The sequence below is a fragment of the Oreochromis aureus genome, linkage group 12 (assembly GCF_013358895.1).
Source record: "Oreochromis aureus strain Israel breed Guangdong linkage group 12, ZZ_aureus, whole genome shotgun sequence".
NCBI lineage: Eukaryota > Metazoa > Chordata > Actinopteri > Cichliformes > Cichlidae > Oreochromis > Oreochromis aureus.
Window position 1 is genome coordinate 7,955,398 of NC_052953.1, and position 26,607 is coordinate 7,982,004.

At 38.2% G+C, this 26,607-nt stretch overlaps 1 protein-coding gene across 3 annotated transcripts in view; it reads left to right on the forward strand.

Moving 5' to 3' along the window:
- Positions 1–26,607, forward strand: part of taok3a (TAO kinase 3a) — a 63,785-nt gene that overhangs the window by 3,205 nt on the left and 33,973 nt on the right. For all 3 annotated transcript variants that reach the window (XM_031746945.2, XM_031746953.2, XM_039620675.1), the window contains exon 2: positions 20,974–21,087. The gene's annotated coding sequence lies outside the window, so the exon portion shown is untranslated. The remainder of the gene's footprint in view (positions 1–20,973; positions 21,088–26,607) is intronic.

Consider the following 26,607-nt stretch of genomic DNA (forward strand, 5'->3'; position numbering starts at 1 on the left):
ATGTCATTGGGATGTACAATGGGCTGCAGCAGATTATCTGTACAACAAATACTGCCATTTTATAAAACAGGCTACATTAGTTATAATAGTTGTCTTGACCTCTATGTGCCCTTTATAGGTCTTGTAATATGCTGCAGCGTCTAATGCAATCTCTGTCAGTCCCAGTGAAATCCTGATTTGTTTTATTTCAGAGAAACTAGAAGCCACTGAAGTCCTGTACTAGCTTTACAAAGCTTGGATTTTTTAAAACTTATCACTGGGGTGAGTTTAACTGTATCAGCTATAATCGAGAAATTAAGCTCCCAGTCCCCCTATGTGAAGTTATCAAGTTAACCTGTTCTTTTGAAAAACCTTGACAAGCCTACTAGTAGGCCTCTTACAGTTTGGAAACAGTTATGTAATAAGATTATTGGCATTGTCATATCCACATATTTGAAACAGCAATTGTGATATTTTACAACAATTTAACCCCTCAATGAGAAATGGCTGAATTTGCCTCTTGGGGAAACCTGTTGAAGTGAAAAGCTTTTTTCCTTTCACAAGATGAAAGGCTGACTTTTGAAACATATATTACAGAACTGTCAGTTATCCAGTGCCACAGCAGTTTGGTGGTTTATGCTACAGTGGCAGGGCACATCAATATTAAAGGGCTTCTGTCAGGCTTAATGTTGTGCAGTGATCTGGTTTAGGATGCCTGATACAGGAATGTTGTCTCAGATGGTAAGGAGAATTATGCTGTTTCTACCCCCACCACTGATGTGTTCATGCGTACTGTTTTTAATGATGATTTCAGTCGACAGCAAAACTCTGCACTGCTGCAAGATCATGGTCTTGTGAAGCCAGCAAGAGAGAGTACCAGCACAGATATGTGTTAGCAGGATTAGTCTATAGAAGCACTTTGTTTGATTAGCCAGTCAGAACTACATACACATGTGCATGTTCACAGTGGGTGCGTTCCTAAATCTTCTTTTGGTGTGCATTAAAGCAGTGTTTGTGTCCAACTAAGAGTGTCTATTTAATTAAATGTGAAGATGGTTAGTTCCTCAACGCAAATGCCCTTTTATAAACCATCTGTTGATTCATGTTCAGTTCATAGTTTCTTTTATCGGCATAACTTCTGGATTTTTATGGCAATGGTGTATTTGCACCACTGACCATCATGGGGAAAAATGTGAAATATATCTAGTCAAGGCCCAGCAGCTGGTGCAGACCTGAGTCATGGCCTTGGTCTACTGAAAGCTGTCTCAGAGGGGGGAAGCCACGGCCCAGCAGATGTCTCATCAACAAATGCCTCCCCAGTGAGTGTGCCACTTCTGCTGTTTACTTGCCACCTTGCACAGCTGAAAACTGTATTAGTCGGACCAACCACTTTAGATCTTGAGCAGAAGTATTCTGCTGTTGCCCACTGAAGTTTTCACAATGAAAATATTGCACACCTAAAAAGGTATTTATTGCAGCAGTTCTGATCTAAGTATGTGTGTGCTTATTCATCTGGAAATTCCAATTGCATTTTATAGGCTTTTCACTAGTGTAGCATCTGGCTTAATTTCTTTACTGAGCACAATAATGTATGTGCTGCATACTATTATGCACCACATATTGGTTGTTAAATACGTCATTCTTCCTAATGTACTACATGTCCATTGTTTCCTTCATTGTTTTTTTTTTTTTTTTTTTTTTTTTTTTTTGTTTTTTTTTTCAAATTGTGTCACAAGATAGGCATTTTGGCAAGTTAGCCTCTGTGGGTGTGGGAGGTTAGCACGAGTGACTTGATTACAGAGCTTTATTAGAAGTGCACATCCAATCCCCTGGCGAGGTTGCAGCTGTGACCATGAGTTGGCCCCTCCACCCACCCTCTTTTCAACCCCTATTATGTCCAACTACATCTGTCTCCTTTTTTTTTTTTCTTCTTTTTTTTGTGGAATGTGCAAGCCTATCCCTGCTCTTCTATGACCAGGCCAAGTTGAAATGCTGAGGAATTATGAGGAGCCATCACCATCACCCAAAGAGACATTACCAGTGCTGATGGCTGACTTGTCTTATCTCTGCCCACCACTACCCCTCCTGGGCCTAAGGCTTAATTTAGCCTGGCAGAATGGCGGAAAAGACTCAGACTGGACTATTTTTAGAACTACATGGTTCACTGTAATATGGGTCTTTAAAAAATTGAAAGTGTCATGTCATAGGCCTACTATTTGCATCTGTTCTGCTGACTCTCCCCTGCATGCAAGCCAACTGGGAAAACTCTAGTATGTACTGTGAGCTTCATAGAGCAGGGCATGTCAGCAGGGCTTAGGATGCATGAATGTGATGGACACATTTACTGATGTGAGTGGGGGTGAGGTAATACACCGCACCACATCTATTTTGGGAGCTTCATTTGGCTGCTCAAAACGCTTTTGTGTCGCACAGTTATTCACCATAATTTTTCACTCAGCACTTTTGCTAACATGTCTCCAAACTTCATTCATTTATTTCAGAGCACTTTTCATTGGTGTGAAGGTTCAGAACCTTCATGTTGGTAAAATTGTGGATGCTGTGGTCAACGGTGACCAGCAGTGACCATTATAATAGCTTTTATTCCATAGCACTTCTGAAAGATCTTTAGGGCATCTGGCATCAGTAGTGCTACCTAACATGATGTGAATGTTTGATAACTTCTCATCATGTGAGCTACCAAAGTGCATGCCAAAAACGCCCTAGTCCCAAGGGAATCTAGGCCTCTACCCAAGCTCTGTGCAGCTCTAATGCTGTGACTGGACAGCCTCCATTGGGTCAAGTGGAGATTTGTTTCTGATGAAGCTGAGGGAGATTGTGCTGTGCTGTCACCAGCCAGCAGTGTATCAAGATAAATGTGAGTTTTATTTTTCATTTTTAGCTAACTCTGTATTTCAGCCTGGTTTCCTTCGAAGACCCCACTTGTGGTTTAAAAGGCAAGAAAACATTAGGACAAACAAGGTATAGAGGTTGGACTAAGAAGCAACACAGAATTTCTCTTGCACTTCCGTCTCCTCCCATAGTTGCTACTTTCCAGGCAAGCTTTTTTTGTTATCTGTGTATTCATCAAGCGGACTGTTGTGTGTAATAATGAATGAGGAACATAGGAGTTTCTCATGGAAAAAAAAGTAAGGCCAGCCAAAGTAAGTACTTCGGCCATCCCTTTCTTGCTTAATAGTGTTTACCAGGAGAGCTTTTCATGCCTTTATGAACCCTGAGAGCCTGGGGTTAAACTGAACAATTGTCCAATTACACTGCGACTTACCAGTCAACACCCAGCCCCACTGCTTCCCTCGGTCATTATAGTTTACTCACTCACTCTCTCACACACAGGCTCTCATCATGCACAAGCACAAATAAACCAGATGTGCATGTCTGGAGACCCAGAAGGCTGCAAACCTTAGCATAATTGCAAGGATGATATCGTCCCAGAAGGCTAGATAGGAAGTACTTGCATTGTTAGGCCAAGAGGGTATCAAAGAAGCCAACATGCACACACCCTCACTGGGTTGTCATAGACGGTAGCCAGCCTGACCCACGTCCAGCTATTGTTTCCTGGTATGATACAGGAGCCATGTCAGATAGGAAAGCCTATTGTGCTTTCATAAACAATTTACAATGAAGTATCAAGCCAATATTACTGCTGGATTAGATCCCAAGCTTCAAGTTGCTTGTTTAAGTTGTGATTATTATAATACACAGTATAATTAAGAAGTTATTCATTGAGTAGCTTTCAAACTGTTCATTGTATAGAGAAATTAAATGAGCTGTGCTGAGCATTGGTACTCCATTACACATGACTGCTCTGATAATAAATGAAACAGAGGACCAGCTGCAGGCACTGCATTGGTCAGTACTTGATATTCATCAAGTCTAAAAGCTTCTGTTGGTCTGCCACTACTTTTTATTCCTCCTCAAACATGAAAACATCCTTTCTCTGACTGTGATATATTTGGCTATTTGTTACAAAATGTTCCTGTTATTTATTTATGCCACTTCCCTGTATCAAAAAATATTTGCAATACAAAAATGCACATGATTATTATTGATTTTGCAACACACAAAGAACTGTAGAGTTTTGTTGACCACATGGTTCATGACCTCCTATCAGTGTGTACCAGTGATATCACAGTGCACAATTAAAGCAGAGATGCGGGGATAGTAAGACTTTACCAATTCCAAAGTGACATGGTGCCAGAGGCGTTGAAGAACTTAATAGGTCCCACCAGGAGCAGCAAGCCTGGACTACCAGTCAAAGCTAGAAATGATGGGAAAACACCAGGATAATTACAAAAAAAAGCTCAGGGTGATTTACTGATTAATGACACTGTTCTTAAAATCTGTCTAGCACTGCTATTTCTCTACATGTGTCCTGGAGCAGGAAATGAGGCTGAATACCTTCAAAATTGTGATAGGAAAGAAAGTTGCATACAGCTTGGCTGCACACAATGGTTTTTAGCATTTTTCATCTGGTTCTATTAATGGATCACATAAAAAGTACAATGAAATTGAGATTGTTAGTATTACAGATCTTGCTGCGAGAACTACCTGATTGTCAGTTAACAGCTAATTAAAACTAAATCTGTGGGCATAAAATTAAATGATAAAAACATTTTAATAATACATTAGTTGTTAAAATAATTCATCAAGCAAAGAATAATTTCCTTTTTTTTCTAGATCTCACTTCGGAAAATAGAAGTTTAGAAGTGCTATATACAAAATTCAGGACCACTGAATACTGCTCTGGAGCATGACCATCTCAGCCCAGAATATATAGCCACACCTTTCCCCCTTTCACATTTCATTTCCAACCTTACTGTTTGAACATGAAACACAAGCGTGAAGAGATAGTTAACACTTTTAGCCCTCAGCACTCACTAGCCTTTAAAAAAAAAAACACTGGGTAGCTTTTACAGGCTATGAGTCACCTGATGCCCCCTATTGTGATGAGAATCTGACTGCTTTTTTGTTGCTCTCCCCTGCACTCTGTTACACTATGTGTGTTTGTGTGTGCCTGCACCTCCAAGAAGAGGAGCTACAAACTGAAACTGAGAACGGCAAAATGGCAGTCGTTTCATCTCTGAGAGACAGCTGAAAAGAAATGAGTGGACATAATTTATGTGAATATCAGAACAAATATACTTGGAGTCAATTCTGGCATGTAGGGCAAATTAGGAGTCATAATTTTGCTAGTGTGGCCAAAAAAATATCCACATAGAAATAGGTTGGAGTGGGCGTGCACTGGCACAATAATACATACCACAGATTAGGACTTTTGCAATGAACCTCCTCCCTCGGATGACTTAGGACATTATAGTTAAACTTAGCACTGTCATTCTGACCCTGGGGAACAGAATCAAAGTGCAGAACCGTGTGAATGTTGATGAAACTGTCGAGCATGGTTCTGGTTGTACTCCTGATTTCATCTACCTTGTTGAGTCTTGAATACTGCGAGGCGCTTCATAAAATCTCAACTTAGAATATTTACTGGTAGCACTTGTTGCAGCTGGATCACTGAACCATGCTCCATTTAAGTGCAGCAGGAACTGTTACGGAATTTTTTTTAATTTTTTTTTTTATTACTCTTCATTATTGACTAGACCAACCACATCTCTTTAACAGATGCACATATATGCACAAGTATCGTCATCACGACATGGCATAAACATACAAATCACTAACTTTTTAAATAAAATTTTCTATAACATTGATGCTACCTTTAAGTTATTTGTATGGGTAAAATCTGGCCTCCATGGGGAAGAAATCACATTTATTCCCCATGTTGTTGTTTTTTGTTTTTTTTTTGGAGTGTGAGTAAAAGAGGCTTGGATGAATCAGTAAAGATCTAAAAGAGGAAAGGGGGGAGGCTAAGTTCTGAGCCTGAATTAATTCCCAGACTAATTGCGGGCAGACTTTACAGGGGATAAAAGCTGAAATCCTAAAGCTTAAAGCCCATGGGCCCTCTCCCACTCTGTGTAAACTCCAATGATGATGTACATAATTTATACTGTCAGTGTATATTTGAAAAAAGAAGAGGAAAAAGCAAAACACACGGGAAATGACTCAGTGGCCTAGATGCATGTTTCCTTTTTGGGGTTTCCTCTGCTTAATTTCCTCCCTCCATCTTTCTCTTTCATTTTACTTTAGCATGCTGTCTTTTCTTTTTAAAAGGCTGAGTAAAGAAAAAAAAAAGGGTTATAGGTTGTGTTTCTTCTGATGTGTTGTATGCACTGAGATATACTTTTGACAGATTATCAATCAAGAAAAATACATGTTCCCTTTGATTCTCATTAACATAAAACTAAATCAGTTGAGGCACTGTGCCATGAGCAAGCAAAGTTTATTGTGTTTGTCAAGAACAACATGCAGCTTTTGACACACACCTCTTATGGCCCTATTCCTTATAATTTGTTTTTAAATTTATTATTATTGTCTTTTCACGGTTAACTGAAAGACACAGGCTCCTTCAGAAAAATGGCAGTGGTACGCTAGCGCTTGCAGGATAGCTTTATTCAGTCTATTATAAAGCTGACAGCTTTGGGAGGCCTACCCATAACTGTATAACTGTGAATCGCAACATCCCATGAGGCCTCAGCAAAAGACTGCATGACATCATCGCTATCCCTCCAAGAACACGGTCTTCAAGAAAGTCAGAAAGGGTGTCTCATCTGTCCCACATAGGAGTCTTAAATGGAATCCATTCACTGAGCTGTGAGATTTAGTGTAGACTCATGTTCATTGCTTTGACTTTGTCTGAAGAGCAGGCAGTATTGCTCTGAATTCGACAAACCTTGCTTGGCAGATTAAGAAAAGAAGGCCACTGAAAAGATTAAGATACTTCTCCAGGCAAGGAATCTGAATCTTTGTTCTAAGTCTCTTGCACCAGATTACAAAATTTAGGGAAATCTGATTCACTCACCCTGTTGGAGGCAAATGCTCATATGCAAAGACCATAGTAGTTTGAGTTCCAGTGATGGCACTGGAGCTCCAGTCATTCCCAGCTAATGGCAGCTCAACCTGCCTATTAAATTTTGCTCTTATTAAAATTTCATTATGAACAAAACTCAGCAAGTAGCGGCTACGTGTCCTACTCAGTGTAATGACTTCTCTTTTGCACGGCTTTCACCATAAAGCATGCAGTAGGCCTCTATTAATCTTTCTGCTGCTTGATTGGAAAATCCTGTTGGGCTTTAGAGTAGCACTTCACTCAACTCAGCCCTCCACTATACATGTGCATGCGTGCACATTTGAAACTAGATCAGCTGATGTGTACTTCCACAAGTTAAAATCCCTGTCTGTGTGTTTTCGTGCACCTTCCTCAGTGACTATACTTTCATGTAGTCACTATGTGTATTCCTCTGTGACTGTGTTCATGTACATAGTGTTTGTGTGTGAGCATTTTCTCATACGTTCAAGCTCATGCATTTTGCATGGCCTTTTGGGAAAGCCGAATGGGGCTACAGCAGTTGGATGATTCACTGTCTGGTGTGGGCATCTGACCACTACCACTTGTTACTGTGTTCTCAAGGACATGCCTAGTGAAGGCTATTGCTAAAAGACTCAAAGAGCAAAGAGTGCTCAAGTCTCTGAAGAACTTAAAATTGATGAGTACAGTAGTGTGTAAAATTCCTCAGCTATCAGTACTTGCCATGTCATGTTTTAAGTAAAGAATTCTAATCATATTCCTTTAAATATTATTGGTGTCTGTAAGGCCTTATCGCCTAAGTGAACTGGATATCTCCTTTGCATTTGTGCTGTGGATGTGGTTTTTTTTCTTAGTTTTTTTTTTTATTGGAATTATGCAACAATACAGCCCATCTGAAAAACTTGATTTTGATGGGGGCTGTTTTGTTCAACAGAAGGCAAATTATGTATTTCAATTTAGTCTTAGTCGTGCTACAAAGTGCTTTATTGACTGCTCATTGAAACACTGAAACACATCACCGACAACAGAGAAAGGTTCTGGTTTGCTATTTGGAGTAATCTTGAGTTCAGTATCTTGCCCATTGGCATGTAAAGAAGCTGGGTATCAAATAATTAGTGGACAATCCACTCTACCACCTGAGCAACTATCCACAGCTCGTGTGCTTTTATGTGTGGAACTGAAGAATATTTTTTCACCCACAATGAAAATCAATACAGTTGAGAATTGATAGTGTCATAAACAGTCCCATGGTTATTGCCTAGTCGATATGGCCTATCTAGTCATCCAGCCCCAGCTGAGCCTGCATAGATATGGCCAATGGCAGTGGATGTTACACACGTTTATATCAGTTTACAACCAAAAGCAGTCCAGTGTGTCACAGAGTGTCAGTAACAGCTCAGTACCTGAATGCTGAGACCTCTTTGACCAAAAGACATTTACGCCTAATTGTTTTCCTTTTTTTGTGAATCAAAAAAGGGATTTTGACATCATTACAATAAATGTTCTTCATACTATACTCTGAGAGAATAATTTACTCTGCTCTACTCTGCTCTGCTCTGTTATGCCACTTTTGTTTAAGCATTCAAAAGCAGTAGCGACCTAGTGAAGTGTAAGTTGTCTGAAATACATGCCTTCTTTGTTTCAAGGTGAGATACAGGGCAGATATATGTATGCAGTTATGTGTTTGTCAATCTATTTGTATGAGCAAGAATATATTAAAAGATTACAATAAAAACAAATCTTTTGAAACTAGGGAGAGGAATGGAGCATGTACAAAAGAAGAACCAGTTAAAATTTTGATTCAGTGTAGTTCAAAAACAAATGCCATCATCCTTGGCATAGCATGCAATCATTCCATACCTGTTTTTTTTCATGGTTGTCTTTGGGCTTTTTCTTGGACTTGTCTTAGGTTAATCAAAACCATAAAAATTACAGGTTATACATGGGGAAGGATTTTATTTTTCTTAAATTATGCTTGCCCTCACTTACCACATTAAACATGTATTTTGCCTGTGAAAATCTATAAATCAATTCAGTGTTTAAATTTCAAAACAAATGTTGTAAAAGTTTTGATGGCTTATTTAGAAGCTGCTAAAAATGTTGTAGCTTCTGTTTTACTGTAGAAAATTTAATGTTTGCAATATTCAGATTTAGAATATTCCAACCATGTAATTATAGCTATTAATATAGCTGTAGATGGGTTTTTTTCTAAAACTGTAAAAGATGCAAAGACACTAATACCATAATAATTTTAAAAAGTAATTTGCCGGGGTTAGGGAGCTATGATTGTGCTTGTTTATTGAAAGTAGGTCTCATCACCTGACAGTATGTAGACAGTCTCACAAATACTCTAAACTTGGTGACACACAATTGAGTTTTATGGATTAAATTAGGCTTGTCTGTGGGATGATGATTACAGGTTACACCTTGTTGCTCTGATTGACTGGCCTCAGTCACCCAACCCTGTCATTAATCTCTATAGTGCAGGCCCATTAGCTAGCTGGACTACCACCTGAGCAGGTCATAACAGCTTTGAAGATGAAGCAAAATGTTTTGCAAAATGCTGGCATCTTTATCATTAAACATTAAAGAAAACAAAACAATGAAAGGATAGCATTCTGGATTTAAGACCTTTGGCAGAGTTTTGACTGCTGCTGTTTGTAAACTATCTAACAACACGAATCAAATATGGCTCAGTGAAGAAAAAGAACTTAAATCATGAATCTTATTAAGCAGGAATCCACATCTCTTGCAACAGCAAGTAGGCTGACATAAGTGTTATTTGTTTTTTGGGTTTTTTTTTTTCTTTTGTATGAATTCCCATCCCTTTCTTCTTACCAAGCCATTGTTAGTCCATGCCCTTTTGGGCTACATAGTGAACTGTTTTCTGATCTGATGCCCCCAGCAGGATGCGATCATCTGCCTGTGCCTTGACCTTTATGGTCATGGTGACATGTGGTTGCTGTTATGGAACTTGAACATGCTTTGAACTTGAACAATTATGGCCAGGATTGAAAAAAGACTCATGTTAAAGTCAAATGTTTTCCCCGAGCCATTGGTTCACCTTAAGCACCACTCCCACTCCACACTTTGTCACTTTGTAATGATGTCACCTTACTTTATCCTTTGCTCCCATTATAATTACAAGAGCAGCTGGAGGACTTTGCCAGTTCATCGATGCAGCTCTCCACCCTCAGGAGTTTCATACAGAAATATAAATGCTTCTGAGGCAAACCAAATACTCTTTTCAGTTCACATAATTGTAAAGTTAATTATATAAGACAACTGACAAAACATATTAAAAGAGATAAAAGTGTCTAAGTAAAAGATAAAATGAAAGGATTTCCAAATGATAAAGGGCTTCATCAACAATCTACTAATGGTAATTTTGTGGAGAAACTGTTTTGGACTACAGCTGTTGTGTGTTTATTATCTGTTCCTGGACATCCTAACTCTTCACAGCAAGAAAAGCACAGGTGTAACTAATCCCATCAGTGACAAGTTGTTTATTTCAGTTTTAAAGTGATGCAGTCATTTTAATACCATTTGTGCTTTCACTCTTGTGATGTTTTTGAAACTTCCCTAAAAGGCAATGGTGTTTTAAAGGAATTTGATCTGTGTTGTTAAGTGTCTGGAAAGTGCCAATTAAAAAAGGAAAACAAATACTTTTGAGAGGTACATTTTTCTAATTTCTATTTTCTTTGTGACTTCAGACCACAAAGGTACAGTTATCAAGTCACAGAGTTCTTGAATTAATCATACTTTGGAGACATTTTTAAAATGATCAGTGTTTTGTTTGAAGGGATCTCAAGCCAAAATGCTGTGTAAAAACATAGATGAATACAGTCCATCAAATAAAGATGCAATTAGTCTTAAGAGCTTTACAAAAGAAGCCAAATGGACTTTAGGTTTGCAAAAATGTTTCACCTCTCATCCAAGAGGCTTCTTCATTTCTGAAGAAGGATGCAATTACTTTCATTTCACCAGTTACTTCACTAAGACTAAACATTATTATGAGCTCTAGAGACAGAGACCTCTTTTATCCTCTCTTAATATCTGCCATGAATCTTTCTCTCATTTTAATCAAAAGACCCATTATTAGCACATTATTACCTCTGTCTGTATACACTCACAGAAAAGTGTACTTTTACTGACTCATACTGTACATACTCATACTGACACACAGCCCAAAGCCAGCGTACAAATTTTGTCCAAGCTAAAAAGAGAATATCTAGGTTAGTGTGAGCCCTGGGGCTAATTCAAGTGTTATTTTATGGTTGTATTTATATTTATTTATTAACATCACGTTCTCCTGGGGACCATGAGTAAGTCATTGTTGCTAAGGTGCGCGCAAACCCTGCAAACCGCTTCAGATTAATTGAATGGTTTTTGGATATAATTTGCATAAATCCAACATGTGCATGTTGGTGTTTGTTCAGTGAGTCAGCTTAGAGGAGGTGGCGCTGGTGGAGTCGTGCTTTTAAAATAATGAACTGGTCCTGTGCAGGGCCTACGAGGGTTTTCAAAAAATAGAGTTTGACCAAAATGATTGCCCAGGAGAAAAGGAATTACATAAACATGGAACTCCCACATTTAGACATGTTTTAATTGCAGGCACGTCATAGAAGACAAACTATACAACAGAAAGCTGCCATGACGCAGCTGTAAGGGTCATAAAATAGCACACTGGAGCTTAACTGTTTCTGATATTAGGTAAGATTCAAAATATTTTTATACTGGTTATGGTAATACCAGTTCCTAAATGGTTATATTTTGACATATGTCTGTGTTAATACTGAATCTTAACAGTTAAAGAAACAGATTTATTCTCTTTAGTTAAAATTTTAGAGCCTATGCTTTATTAAACACCAAAATCAATATTAAAGTACACAAAGTTGAAAGTGCTGAAGATTTTTACTTCACAAAACGTAAATATCAAAACACAGTCTTCATTCTCTGGCACTGTCTGTATGTGTAGAATAGAGTCATAAAAATCCTGTTATGTTTTCATCCACCTTAATGTGGAACAAAGGTGTGTCTGTGTTTGATGTCAAAGTTCAATAACTATTGTCTTGTGCTTTGTTGGCCTTGTTGACTGCATGCTTCCCTGTCCTTCTTTTTTGTTCTCAGTTCTTTTAATAGCCTATCTTTAACCTCTTTAATCCCTTTGCTTTTTTCATATCAGTTTTGTTTATTTGAACTGTAGAGTAAATAGAAACCTTTACTTAAACTGTTGCAAAGGAAGATGCAATTTGTTCTTGCAAAAACAAAAAGTGCTATAGCTTCCTGCCTGTTCAGTTTTTTAAAGCCAATGTGAGGTGAGTAGTTGTCAGATGTTCTGATTTAGACTTTGTAGATAAAATATTTACATGGAAATATTTGATTTGGGATCCTCAGACAAACTGAATGTCTGACAAACACAAAAGTGCCATAAAGCAGTCAAGTACACTGATTTGCTGTGTGCCTACACTGGCCAAAAAGCACCACAACTATGAAATGAATGTCTGTCTAGGTGTAAAATATTTACAAGGCCATTACATTATAGGAGCGGTCAGGCTACCCTCATAGCAGTCGCAAATTTTGGTCCTAATTTTTCATTCCTCTGAATGTCATGTTATCCACTTGTAGAAATGTGCATATACTACCTGAGCTCTCACATATAGTTTCTGATACTTAATCTGGAGTTCAATAGTTAATTTTATCTATGTAGATATTTCACAGTTATCGTTTAAAACTACCAGGATAACAGTGGTGACTGCAGCTGTCAGATAAAAAAGCAACTAAATATTCTGTGCTGCAATTTACATTTAGAAATATGTTTTATTCTATTGAGAATTAGAAATAAAGAATAACTTCTGACTCTTCCTTGGATTTTTCAAAGCAGCTGTGATGGTTCTTTTACTTTTTTGGTGCAAACTTTAGAATTGTTCAGTTAGGATTGAATAAGTTTAAAACCAGAAAACTGTTCAGAACAAAACCTATTCCAATGAAAACAGTGGTCTCACCACCTTCCATATATTTCTGAGAGAGAAGCAAAATTGTAAATGGGCAATTAAATTCATTAAATTGCTGTTCTTTTTTCATTAATCCACCAAACCGGCACGTAGGATTCCCACTTTCTAGGGATGTGCACATGTAGAGTTGGCCATTTAGTGATTTTTGTTTCTTGTTCTTTTTGCAATGTACCAAGGGATATTTAACCAAATATTAGTGCGAGGTATGTATTTGAGGCTGTATATATTTAAAGTTGTTTATTAAATTCTTGTATTTAAAGGTATTAAAGATGTATGCTGAACAATCATTCCATCATGGAAAAAGGAGCAGTTCACTAAAATAATTACAAACCAAAATGACCATGACTACCTATGTTAACTTCTGACCACTGCTATAGGTTACAGGGAACTGCACATCATGTGAAATTCTTCGTTGTGCTTGAATGTTTGTGGTGACAAATCAAAACTAACCAGACCAAATGTATGCACTGTAACAAAAACGACCACAAAACATTTAAAGAATTTGCTTCAGAGACTCTACTACTTAAAGCTGATATGCGTTGTTGACAGTTGTTGTAGTAAGTGTATAGTGGACTGCAGAAGACTCAAAGTAAAGGGAGACATGGCCTACTCTCCTCACAAGTGGAACAGCATCTCATTCCCTGTTTTGAATAATTTGGAGCTTTTGTAGTTAAATGCTTTCTTCTCCTGCTCGTCATCTCTACTCCTTTCTTTGTTGTGTGTGTGGTTGTAACCTGTTGATCCTACAGCTCCCGGCCAGACGTGCCCACAGACAAACCTCCTGCTCTTCACCTTTTACTTTCTCTTATGTGCAAAATTGGCTGTGAGGGACTGTTGAATAATTTAGCAGCCTGGTGATGGGGCTCTGTGACACTGCCCTTAGTGTGTTTGCTTGTTTCATTCTCTGTGTGTGTGTTTGTATTTATTTAGGGAGGAGGGGTTTGGAAAAAGACAGTGTGTGAGAGAGACTGTGAGTTTGGGAAAAAAACAAGACAGTAGACCACACACACTATTGACAGGGTTGGAAGAAAATGTTCAGCTGAAAAGGCACTAGCACAGATAGTTGCCAGAGAGGATGAATGGCTTTAATGAGAAAACTCCAGGCTTTGCTCTAGAGGGACAGACACACAGACCGACCCCTCTGTATTCATGGGATTTCTCTGAAAAAGCTTTCACAGTGAATGAAGGATGGTCTTTGTGCAGCAGAATGAGTGTGACCAGTGCTGTGCGTATGTTTGTGTGCCTGCATATGTGTGAGTATGCCTAGCTTTCATTACCATTTTCAGACAAGTGCACATGTGTCCAACGCACAAGGTATGCTGGCGATCCATTAATTGAGGGATGTTTTAGATACCGCACAGGTTAGCTACTTCATTACCCCAGTACAAATGAAAACCACTCGTATAGAGAGGCTTAGGTACTGTGCGTTTGCTTTACAAGACTCCAAATTAGGATAAAATGCTTTTGTAGCTTCTTGGATGGAAAAATGTTTCAAGGCAACTCAGAATAATCTCCTCTGAACTTTTAGGTCTTGGAAAAAACATTTCAAAGATGATCCTTGTATATGCTGAGACTTATGTTAGATTATCTGTGTGATTTGATTTTGCTGGCATTATCTTTCACTGTGCTGAGATGGATAGAAGCAGTTTTTCCAGTGCAAACAATCAGAAGTAATGACTTTATTTTTAGCAAACCAACATTTCTATCTGCACAGAAATCTTTTTGTCTTGCATTTACTTTTTTCTTCCAACAGAAGTCAAACAGAAGTTAAACTTTTTTTAAATTTAAGATTTAAATTTACATGGCATTAAATGCAAAATGTTTCTATCTGAAAATCTTTTCTATTTTTCATTCAGTTACTTTATAAATGAATTAATTGTTTGTTTATTGAAATTTTCCACACATTTTCATCACTACTCTCTCCACGTCTTAGATTAGATTAAGTTTTTAGGCCTCTCAAGTCTAAGAGGCCTGAAGCCAAAGATATAATAGGCCTCCAAATCATTCTCATGTGTGAAGGCTTTTATGTGTCTTGGTTGTGCTTGTTCCATTCTCATTACATAACACTCTGTAGGTCTACATAATTGAAAATGGCTTTTCTACATCAATGTGGAGATTAAAATTGCCATTGACCTAAAAGCTGTAAGACACAAAAGGGCCGTCCTCCTCTGCTTTGTCACAAGTGTGAATTGTGTAACTTGGGACTATTGAGAGGCGTTCTACTGTAATAGACATTGTGAGTAACATTAGGGTCAGTGTTGCTAGAGGTGCCCCTGGATCAGAATTTTTAAAATTATTGAAATTGCCATAATTGCAGGCTTATATAAAGTACAATAAGCCTCTTTCAGAGGCCAGATTTCAACTTCGGTATTGTGTAAGAGCATAAACATAAATGAAGCAATGGAATAAATTTCATAGCATTCGTTGCTAATAAATAACTCAAGTCTTAGGTTCTGTTCTGACCAATTCTGCTTAAACAGAGGCACTGAGTGACACTATGGTAATATTGCATGAACCAGGACCTTATTTTGGTTACAGTGAATTGGCATGTCTTGGCACTTTATGGTTGATTACAGTAACTTAATCACCCCTGTCGGCATGTACTTCACAGTAGCTGCAGCAATGTGCTGGTAACGTTATCTCTTATGCACTCACTCAAAACACTGGACCCACGTCACAGACAATTTACACATAGTTACGCTTTTACCTTTTGGAAGATACGGGTATCAGCCTTCATTTTCACTTCACTAAGAGTACAGCACAGAGTCTGACGCTTTGAAGCGTTGTCTTTCAGGGACTTTCACGGCTGTTTTGAAAATGCATTTTAACAGTGAATATTTTTAAAGGCTGAAAGAATTTAAGATTATCAACATGTGCTAATGACAGTAGTGACCCGGAACATTTGGGTGGCATTATTTTACAATCAGAGATTTATTCAAAGTTTTTCTGTCTTATTGCAAAGCATCCAGGCCCTGAGGTAGCAAGCCAGGATATTGGCTCCTCTATGTTTCACAGCTGGAATACAGTTTTGTTGTTGAGCGGTGCCTTTCCCCCCCCTTTAAATAGTTAAAATCATCTGACTGCAGAATATCATCCACAAGTGTTGTGGAACATCCAGCTGATATTATTTGGAGTATACATTAAAAATGTTTTCATCTTGTGCTTCCATTAACACCATTCTTACTTGGTGTTTGTTTTACAGGGAAGATGAATCCTTTGTTTGTTTTTGTTGGGTTTTTTTGTGAGAGTTTTTTTTTGTTTTTGGCAAGTCAAATCAAGACTTCTGCAGATGTTTTCCCCTATCCTTGCATCCTTATTTTACATTATGTGAAATTTCAGGATAATCAGTGGTAGGAAGTGTAACAACACTTCTCTCCTTTTTTTTTCTCCCCCTCACACAGTAGTAAACAGACACTCTTACCGAGAGCTGACAAACACTCAAAACTTTAGAAATGCCACGGAGCATTTTCTAGCTCTATGCATGATTTTTAAAATGCTTCCTGTGAAAGTTGTGGCAATCCAGACATAGTTCATGCTGATTTTTTTTTTTTTAATTTTTATTTTTTTCTTGAGAAGGACAGACTTTGGGTCTTTGCATGCTTTTTTTTATAGAGTGGGGACATTTTTTCCCCATTTTTCCATTGACACAATGGAAACCCCCAAAAAACAAAAAAAACCCCATTCTGCTGATAAAGCTACCGATTACATTTGTTGTCTCTGCATTAGTTTAAGTCACGATCGTAGGCACACTAGCTCATCTCTAATCTGTACTTCATCCCCACGGTGCTTAAGCGAGATAGAAATGTAGAGGTCCATCAAAGTAATCTGTGCAGAGTTCATCATAAGTCCTCTACAGCACAAATAAAGTACCCACTGTGAGGTTCTGAGCTGTTGTTGCTTTAAGGCAACAAGAGGGAATCACTTCAAATAAACTAATGAGTAAGAATTGGCCCAGGGTTTAGGTCGGTGGATGGGCCACTTATTTGTCTAGTATTTGTCCCTCAATCCACCAACGCCTACATTTATGTTGGCATTAGGCTTAAAACTAATCTGAGAAGGTAACAGTCTTGTGTGCGCGTGTGCGTTTGTATGCATGCATGTCTCAGTAGTACCACTAAGCTCTTGAGATGAGAGCTGCCCTGAAGTCTCCAAATCCTGCTTTACAGCATAAACTATGTATGTGTATGTGTGTATTCTTCACTGTGTGAAAATGAGTCACTGCTATAAAAATCCACACCATGCCGCCTTGGCAGAATAATCAGAACATAATGTTTAGTTTCTTTCTATCTCGCTGGATTAGTTTATTTTCATCCGCGAAGAATTTTTCGTGTTGTTGAAATAGCCTCGTATTTTGGTTGCCTCGGCTTTATTTAAAGCGGTGTGTCACTACGGGACATGATTTTAAGCACAACTCCAAAATGACTCATCAAAAACCCACCTCAGTCATCCTCAGCCACACTGGGAGTCATTGATTACATTTGTAACCTTTGAGTCTTAGTATCATTCATTTAAATTTAGGAAAATCAACAGTCAAAAAAGAAGGATGAACTATTAAAACTAGCCTAACTGGTTTTTAGTGCTCCAATTATGCACATAATTCAAAAGTTGGCTACTGAGACCATTTCTCGTGCTTTCAGTTCTTAGATTGCACAAAATTCCCCAGGTTTCCATGAAGGAAGTGATGTCATTGTTTATAACGTCTACAATCAGTTTTGTGACATTTTGTTTTTACATGTAAAAGCTGAAACCAAAACGGGATTAAAGTTGGACAAAGTCCATGTTTAACACCCTGACATCTCACCTGATGAATTGTTTGGCCAATCCCCTTGAAAGCCGTTTCTGAATTTATTTATTTTTTTATTTTTTTATTTTTTTTACCAAAAACAAGAAATGCAATATTAGGCGGTTGAAGCAGTTTTGTTGGCCAAGTTGTGTCTTGGAAATTTACAACATGTGACTCAGGATTTCTGATTCATATCACACTGTGTCATAACAGGAGGAACAGAAAGTAAGAGATGGATTTCAGGATTTTGATTTCTAGGCAACACACTAATGAAGTTTATGAAAGAATGTTAACATAGAATGCCAGAGATGGTGTTATGCATGTTTCTTGGAGGATACATTACCTTAATTCTTCTGACCTTGGAATAAGAAGTAATTTGATTAGTATTTCACTCAATTATGTTTGTACATGGTGAGCATGGACTAGTTAAGAGCCTTAAAATCAGAAACTTTTCACATGGGCTGTCACAATCTTTAACTTATCTTCTACAAACCCACAATATCCCTAACCCTTTTTTTTTTTTTTTTTTTTTTTTGTTAACTGTACTGTTTAAGGCATGACCACATGCTCTGTGCCTTAGTTTCAGCAATTTTCCTGTGGGTTTTTTTTCTTTGTTAAAGCACATTTCATCATGTCATGCTGCAGCTGGCCCCCTAACCTTTATAACCTTCTCTTTTCCTCCAACACCACGACTCACATGCATGCACACCCACTGAATACTCTGAAACATTTGGTTGGCATTGCAGCGGTATGCCTCTAAGCCACCAGGCCAGAAGACATTCCAGTTTAACTTTCATTTTTTTAATTTAATATGACCTCTTTTCTCTTGTTTCATTCACATAAAATGTGTAAAGGACCGGTATTTACAAAATTGCCTTATGAAGCAAAATATAAGGAAAGACACAGTAATTAAGACTTGATTATGTTCCCTTGTGACAACATAGTTTATCTATTGTAACTCATTCTGCTGATTTATTCTTCATTTTTGTACTGTACATAAAATATTCATGTTTTTTATTCAAATGAAGTATCTTTACAGTCTGCATGCATTTTCTGTGTTTATACCTCTAACCCTTAATCCATTAACTAATTGCTCAGTTAACAGATAATTAATCAGTTATCCAATTTGATAAAAGATTGTTTCAATGAAATTATGACAATTTGTACAGCCATGTCACATAATTAACTGAACAAGATTTTGACTCATTTCAAATTAGTGTATTTTAAAAGCCCTTATATAGCTCACACAGTACAGTACATCGGTGTAAAATGCATTACTTTATTTCAAAGTGAAGACAATCGAAATATCTTTAAAACACTCACAATGCTGCCTTTATGTTCTTATCAGTCCATCAAATAAAATTGACCTCGTCAAGAACTCGAAGACTCAAATAAAAGATGCAAATAAACCTGTACTGTTATACTTATTCCCACTCCATAGACTGTACATCTTTTTCTTTTCATTGTTGCTTGGTCATAAATGCCAGGCAGGGTGGAGTAAGCGAGGAGGAGGAGAAGTGCAGCCACAACTTTCCCAGAGGCTCATGCAAGCGTCAGTTGTGTTATAAATCATTCAGGGACACTCAGAAGGGGCACAATACATTTTTATCTCTCTTCTCTCATCTCTGAATCCCCTCTCCCTGTTTTATTATTGAATGTGGTTCCTTTGAGCGTCCAATCTGCCACTCGGCACCATCAAAAAGAGAGAGGAGGAAGTAGTGGGGGTTAACCAATAAGACAGAGAGAGAGAGAGAGAGAGAGAGAAGGGTAAAAATGGCTGTAATGTGGGAGGCGGAGGAGATGAGGAAAGGACTCATTCCAGTTTGATTAGATACAGGAATTCAGTTGCTCAAACAAAAAGGTCACAGTGTCATTTGTATCCTAAATAACAGATCTACTGTAAATCTTGAGTGTCCGAGACAATAATTGATTTTTATTGTGTGCCCGTCTCAAAACGACTATGTAGTTGTGGGTGAGGTTGTATTCACTGGTAGTGGATGCTGTTCCACCTGCTTGTCAGAACGAAATAAAGGCCAGTAGCTGACAGCACTCTGCTGTCAGAACAACTCTCTCAGATTTGATGTGTATGTGTGAATCCACTATATGTGTAATACCGTGTGTGTACGTGGATGAAAACAAAATATTATGCTTGCTTGTGGGTGTGCTTGCAAAAGCTTGTGTCCATAAGCACTGTATGTAGTGTCCTTGAACTCATGTATTTGAAAGAAGACTCATTTGCTTGCAAAATAGGAAGCACTGCTTCATATAAGATGCTCGGACATCTAGCCTGAGATGTTGTCAGATGAGTTTAGTCTGGCATAGACCTCGAGCTCCCTGTGAAAATGGCCAAGTGGGTGTAGAAAATCAGTCAACATGAACATGGTTTTTGTATCGTACTGTCATTCTGCATAAAAGTAGACTGTGGATACATGAAGATGGTGTCTGTATTTTACTGCTGCACTGAATAAAGTTCTACCAATGAGCATTTTCAGGCAGAAAACATCTTACACCCGCCTTTTAGAGAAAATGTACACAGATTACATTTCCGCTAAATTTTCTGTTTTTGTTATGGAAATTACATTGCCATCTTTCCCGAAACTGAGAACATAATAAGTATCTATCACTAAAAAGATTTTCATTGGCTGTTGAGTCATTTCACCATCTGCTGTTATCAGATGTGTCATGCTATTTGTTTCAGTTCCAGAGTGCACCTATGACACGGTTATGGTTATAATTTGGTGTATCTCATATATATGCTGTTGGCCTGATGAATCAATCAATGGAACTTAAATTTTGACATGACACTTTTGATTATTTATGCTCAGTGATGATTTAGTGACCTTTGTTACCCTACACTCTGTGAGCACTACACCTATGGCTGTAAAGAATTCCTTATGGTTCTTACTGGTAAATATAACTTCCTCCTTTCGTGTTTTATGAGCCAATGAACAACCCTTTGGTTCTGTAGGCAAGGAAGATGATATAAAATGTAGTACAGATGCTTGTTGAGACTGTAAAATGTTGTGAAATGGGGAAAAAAAACTTTTTTTTCTTTTTTTTTTTTGCAGTGCATTCCACTGCAGACTGCAACTAGATGCAAGAGACACTGAAATAGCAAATAAATGGTTGACAAAGTTGTCACTTTCAGAATTCAGCTAATGATATGAGATCAAATTAATAATCATAGTGTCTAAAATATCCCCCCAAAATTTTATTTGTTTATTTTTGCTTTTTTTTTTTTTTTTAAACCTCAGGAGCAGTATTCTTCCAGTCATGAGGGCATCTGAAAAAATGCAACACTGGATTTAAACCGAGAAGAGAGAGGGAAGACAGGCTAGTCCTACACACCCCTCAACACATTTCTACAGGTAGGTTATGTATTTGACTCTCTGAGGCTGTTTGATGTATTGTTTTTGCATATTATGACGATTTGTCTATGAGCAGTTTTTTATCTTTTGTTTTATTTTATTTTTAATGCAATGAATTCATTTGTGTGTCAGAAATCCCCTTCATGTTACAGTAAAGACAGACGACACAGGGATCAGCCAAATGCAAACTGGGTCAATATTGAAAGCTTCTGCCCTGCTGGCTCTCTGATGTACTTAACAGCCAATCACCTCTCTTTCACACTGATTTGCAGGAATTTTTCCTCAGGTTGTGACATGCAAAAAACTTTCTAGCCTGGACCAGTTTTGAAGTTAACAGCATTTAGTTTAAATTAAAATCAAAGTTCATGTTATGTCACAGCTACATCACTGTTCTTTTTTTCTATAGTCATTGTGATTGTGTTTTTGAAGTGACTCGGATTAAGTACTGCAGTTGAATTTGGTGGACAAGAGTTGCATTTAAAGGAACATTTTTATTTGGTTTACTTTGTTATACCATAGTTGTTTTCAGTTTTTCATAGAAAGTCATTTTGCTCAGGCACCACTAAGCTGTAGCGATTGAAGAACTTGAGGTTTGTCTGTGGTTTGCAGTCTTTTATGAATTAGGCAAAAATGTAAATCCTTCTGTCAACTTGTCATCATCACACAGAGAGCCCACAGCCATCATTGGAATCAGTGAAAAGGAAAGCGCGCGTGTGTGTGTGAGTGAGTGTACATTCTGTGCCGTAGGCAAAGCTTGCTGCTGAGTCACACCCTGATTGGGGAGGAAAAAAAGCTTGTGGGGATTGGGTGTGGTAGAGAGGAATGATTTTGGTTACAGAACGCCTCTCTAGGCAAGGATAAAGACTTATTTGAAATGTCTCGACTTCCCCTCACTGTCAGTCTTGTGAGCTCGAGGGCAAAGAATCTGTTAAGTTCACACTTTAGAGAGCTGCTTCACAATCAGGTCCATAAGACGGGTCACAAATACTGCTTAAAAATGTAACTGGCAAGGTGTCGAGGTTCACTGAGTGAACTTTTGACTTTAGCTGCAAATGTTTCATGTCTTCACTTTCTTCATAGGAAAACAGGCGCTTACATGGCCTGAAGTGATTCTGCCAGCTGATTAAATGTTAATGCCCTTAGCAGCTTTGTGTCAGGGCTTCATATGAGAATTGAAATCTATCTGTTCAAAGAAATGAAAGGGTTTTTTGTGTTTATTTTATATAATATGCCTAACTCTTCATGCTTCCTGCATACGTCCTCATGAGTGTGGCTACCATTTGGAAGAAGATGAATTAACTGTGAACAGAGACAGACTGAAACAATAATTTAGGCATCGAATTTCACTCCATCCCAGGCCACTCTGTTCACCAAACCAACAGACTGCTAATCTTGTATGATAACCCCATGTGTCAGAATATTAGATTCTGTTTGACTGAATATCATGCCCATAATAAATTTAATTTGATGGGTTATTTGTAGTACACAGATAAGAGCTACAAACTGCAAAAGCTGGCGTTAAAAAAACAAGCACAAAAAACCCCTTGAGCTTAAACTGAAAGCTCCAATAATACTGATATACCTGTTTTTGACAGCCCTGGCACCTATTTCTTCATATACTTTATTTATTCTTTTTATTATCGCTCTCTCCACCAATCGTTTGATAAATGATTATGATTGGTGATCTGTCTAATATTATGCATATAGAATCAGGTAAATGTTGCTTCCTTTGATGAGAGAAGGGTGCAGGTTGCATGTGTGCATCTATGTGCATCTTTGTGGAGTATAGGTGTGCACCATAGAAATTGCAGAAAGATAATGCACTTAATAGTTGATGGTGGCAGTTTGCTTGATGCTTGCATTTGGAGTTTTATCTACTTGTTCCTGATTTTAATATCATTGCTCAGCCTCAGGACAGGTCAAAATGACCCTCAGGCTTGTGCTTCAGTGGGAACTCCACCACTGCCTGTGAGTGCTTTAGAGTCATCAGTTCACTACATCTGCCTGAACTCAGTGGCCAGCCAGCAGTCTGGAGAATTACCATTCAAATTAAGCTATAGTGCTATTGAGGTTGTGCCAAATATATGTAGTCTATCCTTAAATGGCCATTTGTATTGATTCAGAGCATAGTCAAAGGAGTTTGCAAAGAAAAGCGTCTGGACTTCTTTAAGTTGCTTGAAGACGTTTCACCTCTCATCCGAGAAGCTTCTTCAGTTCTAAGGTCAAATGGCCGAGAGTCCCAGATTTAAACCCAGTGGGAGTATCCCCCCAAAGAGGGACAAAGGACCCCCTGGTGATCCTCTAATCACATGAGCCAAGGTGTGAAAGCGGGTGTGGGACCTAATCAGCCAGGGTTTTGGGTGAGCTCATTGTGAAACCTGGCCCCACCTTGTCATGTGAATTCCTGAGGTCAGACGGCCCAGGGTGTGAGTGGGCGTTAAGGCGTCTGGGGAGGGAACTCAAAACTGGATTATAGATGGCAGACAGTTGGTGTCGTAAACCACCGCCTCTGTTCAAAGATGGTCGCTCACAGTGGACATAGATGGCTTCTTTCACTCCTCTTTCAAACCATCTGTCCTCTCAAACCATCCTGGGTTTAAATCTGGGACTCTCGGCCATTTGACCTTAGAACTGAAGAAGCTTCTCGGATGAGAGGTGAAACGTCTTCAAGCAACTTAAAGAAGTCCAGACGCTTTTCTTTGCAAACTCCTTTGACTACGATGACCTGGATGACTGAGAACCTTCACAGACAGATTCAGAGCATACACTTCACAGACTTTCCACAATAAGAAACAGTCTTATCACATCTGTGTGTTTAATTTGGCTTGTCATCACTATACAACCTTGGATTGTGCATTTAAGTAGGCTTTTATATTATTCATACAATAACAAGGTTGACCCATTTTATGTCATGTAGAGGCATAAACACACACATGCATGCACATGTCACACACACAAATGCCATATCCTCCAAGGACCTTCTCTTACTCCGGTGAGATGTGAGGCTCTATCTGCGCACACTACTACACTAATACACACTACTAAGGCTCTAAGCCCACTTTCTATAATGTCATGATAGGAGTTGAGAGAACTGGATTATTACGTAATTCTTATTCTTTCACTCTCTCACACACACCCGCCATAGGACTAGCCTCAGCGTACAGTTTGGTGGATTTTCCGCTTCTTTTTTTCCATTTCTGATTAGAGCTGGTGATTTGAATCCCAGTAAGAATTCCCACAGTCTGTCTAATTCCTGTTCCTGTCTAAAGCTGGGAGGAGGGCCAGTAAGCTGCTAAACCCCCCTGGCTATATACACACACACACATATGGGCAATTGTGCTCTCATTGATGTATTGGTGCAGATACATGTTTGTGTACAGTACCCTGTTCATTCATGTGTAAACATAAACATACATACATTAGTGCATACCTGCATTTGTGATGTAAATGTACACATACAACCTCAGAAGCATGTACTTCATTTGTGCACACATGACTTTAGATAGACGTGAACCTAGTGTAAATGAGTGTATGCAAAGAAAATTTTCTTCTTTCTCCAAGCTTGTCTTTTTCAGGCAATTATTGATACTGTTATTTATTGATTATTATTGATACAGTCTTAGAAACTGTCTTTTTTAATAACTCCTGTATAATACAGTGGGTTTGAGAATTAGTTTACTTACCTTTTGCACAGAAAAAAACTCAATATTTCTGTGAAGCTGTCGTCTCTCTGGTACATCTATGTGAATGGATGTTTTCATTTATCCATAATATCAATTATACAAAACAATTCTGTTTCCTCTTCTCTCTCTTATCTATCTATGTGGTAGCCCAGTTAATTCTTGTGCCCTTGCACTTGCAAAGTCTATTATTCAGGTATTGTTTAAAAGAATATAATCATTAAAAAAAATCATGAATACAAATCCTGTATTGAAAACATTTCTAAATGCTCAATTTGAACGATATTGGTATGATTCGCTTTCTGGACCATTTTATGGTATGTAGCTTATTTTCATATAACTGGCCAAGAATTTACATTGTGATGTCCCATTTAAATATTTGCAGTGCCGCACATGGTATAGAGCCATATCTGTCAGCTTGAGTGGCCCTTAAGAACACGTTGGCACATCAATTAGTGATAGCAATGCTAAGAGGGGGCCTAAGGGTATTATGGATGTGCTTTCTTTTTGCATATGTTTCTTGTATGTGCCTAATGTTAAACTCCCATAAATATTTTTTGATTGTGTTTACTGACATTAGAATAAATGTGTTGTTGGTGTATTGTATCAAGATCCAAGTACTGTTGTTGTTTTAAACTTTTTTTTTTCACAAATATGTGCACTAGAAAGATAACATTTACATTACATTTTTAAATATCATGACTGGATTTCTTACTGGTAATATCTGATAAAAGCTTGTCAATGTTAACCCCCACCTGGAAACTGTATGTTTTGAATTTTTTGGGACCAAACACTGCCAATTCTTGTATGAACTCACTATCAAGAATTTTAGTGGAAAATCCTTTTAATTGCTCTTCAAAACATATTAAATTCTACAGTGAAGCTGTGTTTGTGTAAGTACTAGTGAGATTAGCATAAATCACATAATCTCTTTTGCACATAATTTGTATTTATGATGTATAGCTTATTGTATATAGCAAATCCCATAGCCTAATTACCCACCCGCGCCTCACACACATCCCATTTACACACTAGGTGTAGGTTATTTCTGCACATGCATACAGATTCACACCTACGCACATGTATAGTGTCATTCTTTGAAAATGTGGCAATGAGTATATTGTAAAAAATTTACACACACAAGCATTTAATCTGTCTAAGCCACTTGCCTAATCAGCTCTCTCAGAACAATGCCATTCATAGATCCTTACTACACACACACACACACACACACACACACACACACACACACACACACACACACACACACACACACACACACACACACACACACACACACACACACACACACACACAGAGCAAACTGTCCAAACACTGGGCTTTTCTGGGCTAGTAACAGCTTTACGAAGCCCCCTGAGTTACAACCTGTTGTTGCCACATTGCATCACTTCACACATTTCAGGAGACTGGAGGAGGAAGAATGGAAAAGAATGAGAGAAGGAGGTGTTCAGTCTCTGAAATGATCAGATTAATTCTGTGTTCATTTGCTTCATTTTTATCTCTTAGAACCATCTCCTGACTGTTTCCATCTTTGTGGCTTAGATCAGCTTTCAGAGTTTGGGTAAAGCCCACTTACTCTGGACTTTTTTTTTTCTCCCCCGGGGAGTAATGAATGCATCATAGTGATGGTATGTACATATATATCTGTGCTTATGTGCACTATATGCTGTGGGTGTGGGGAGAGAGGTGAGATGGAGGTTGTGTCAGGCTTTATTTTTTAGTAGTTATGTTAGAGAGCTTAAGCAGGAGAGATGAGAGAAAGACGGGGCTGATGCAACCAGGAGACACACAGACAAATGTTTCAGAGTCACTAACACAG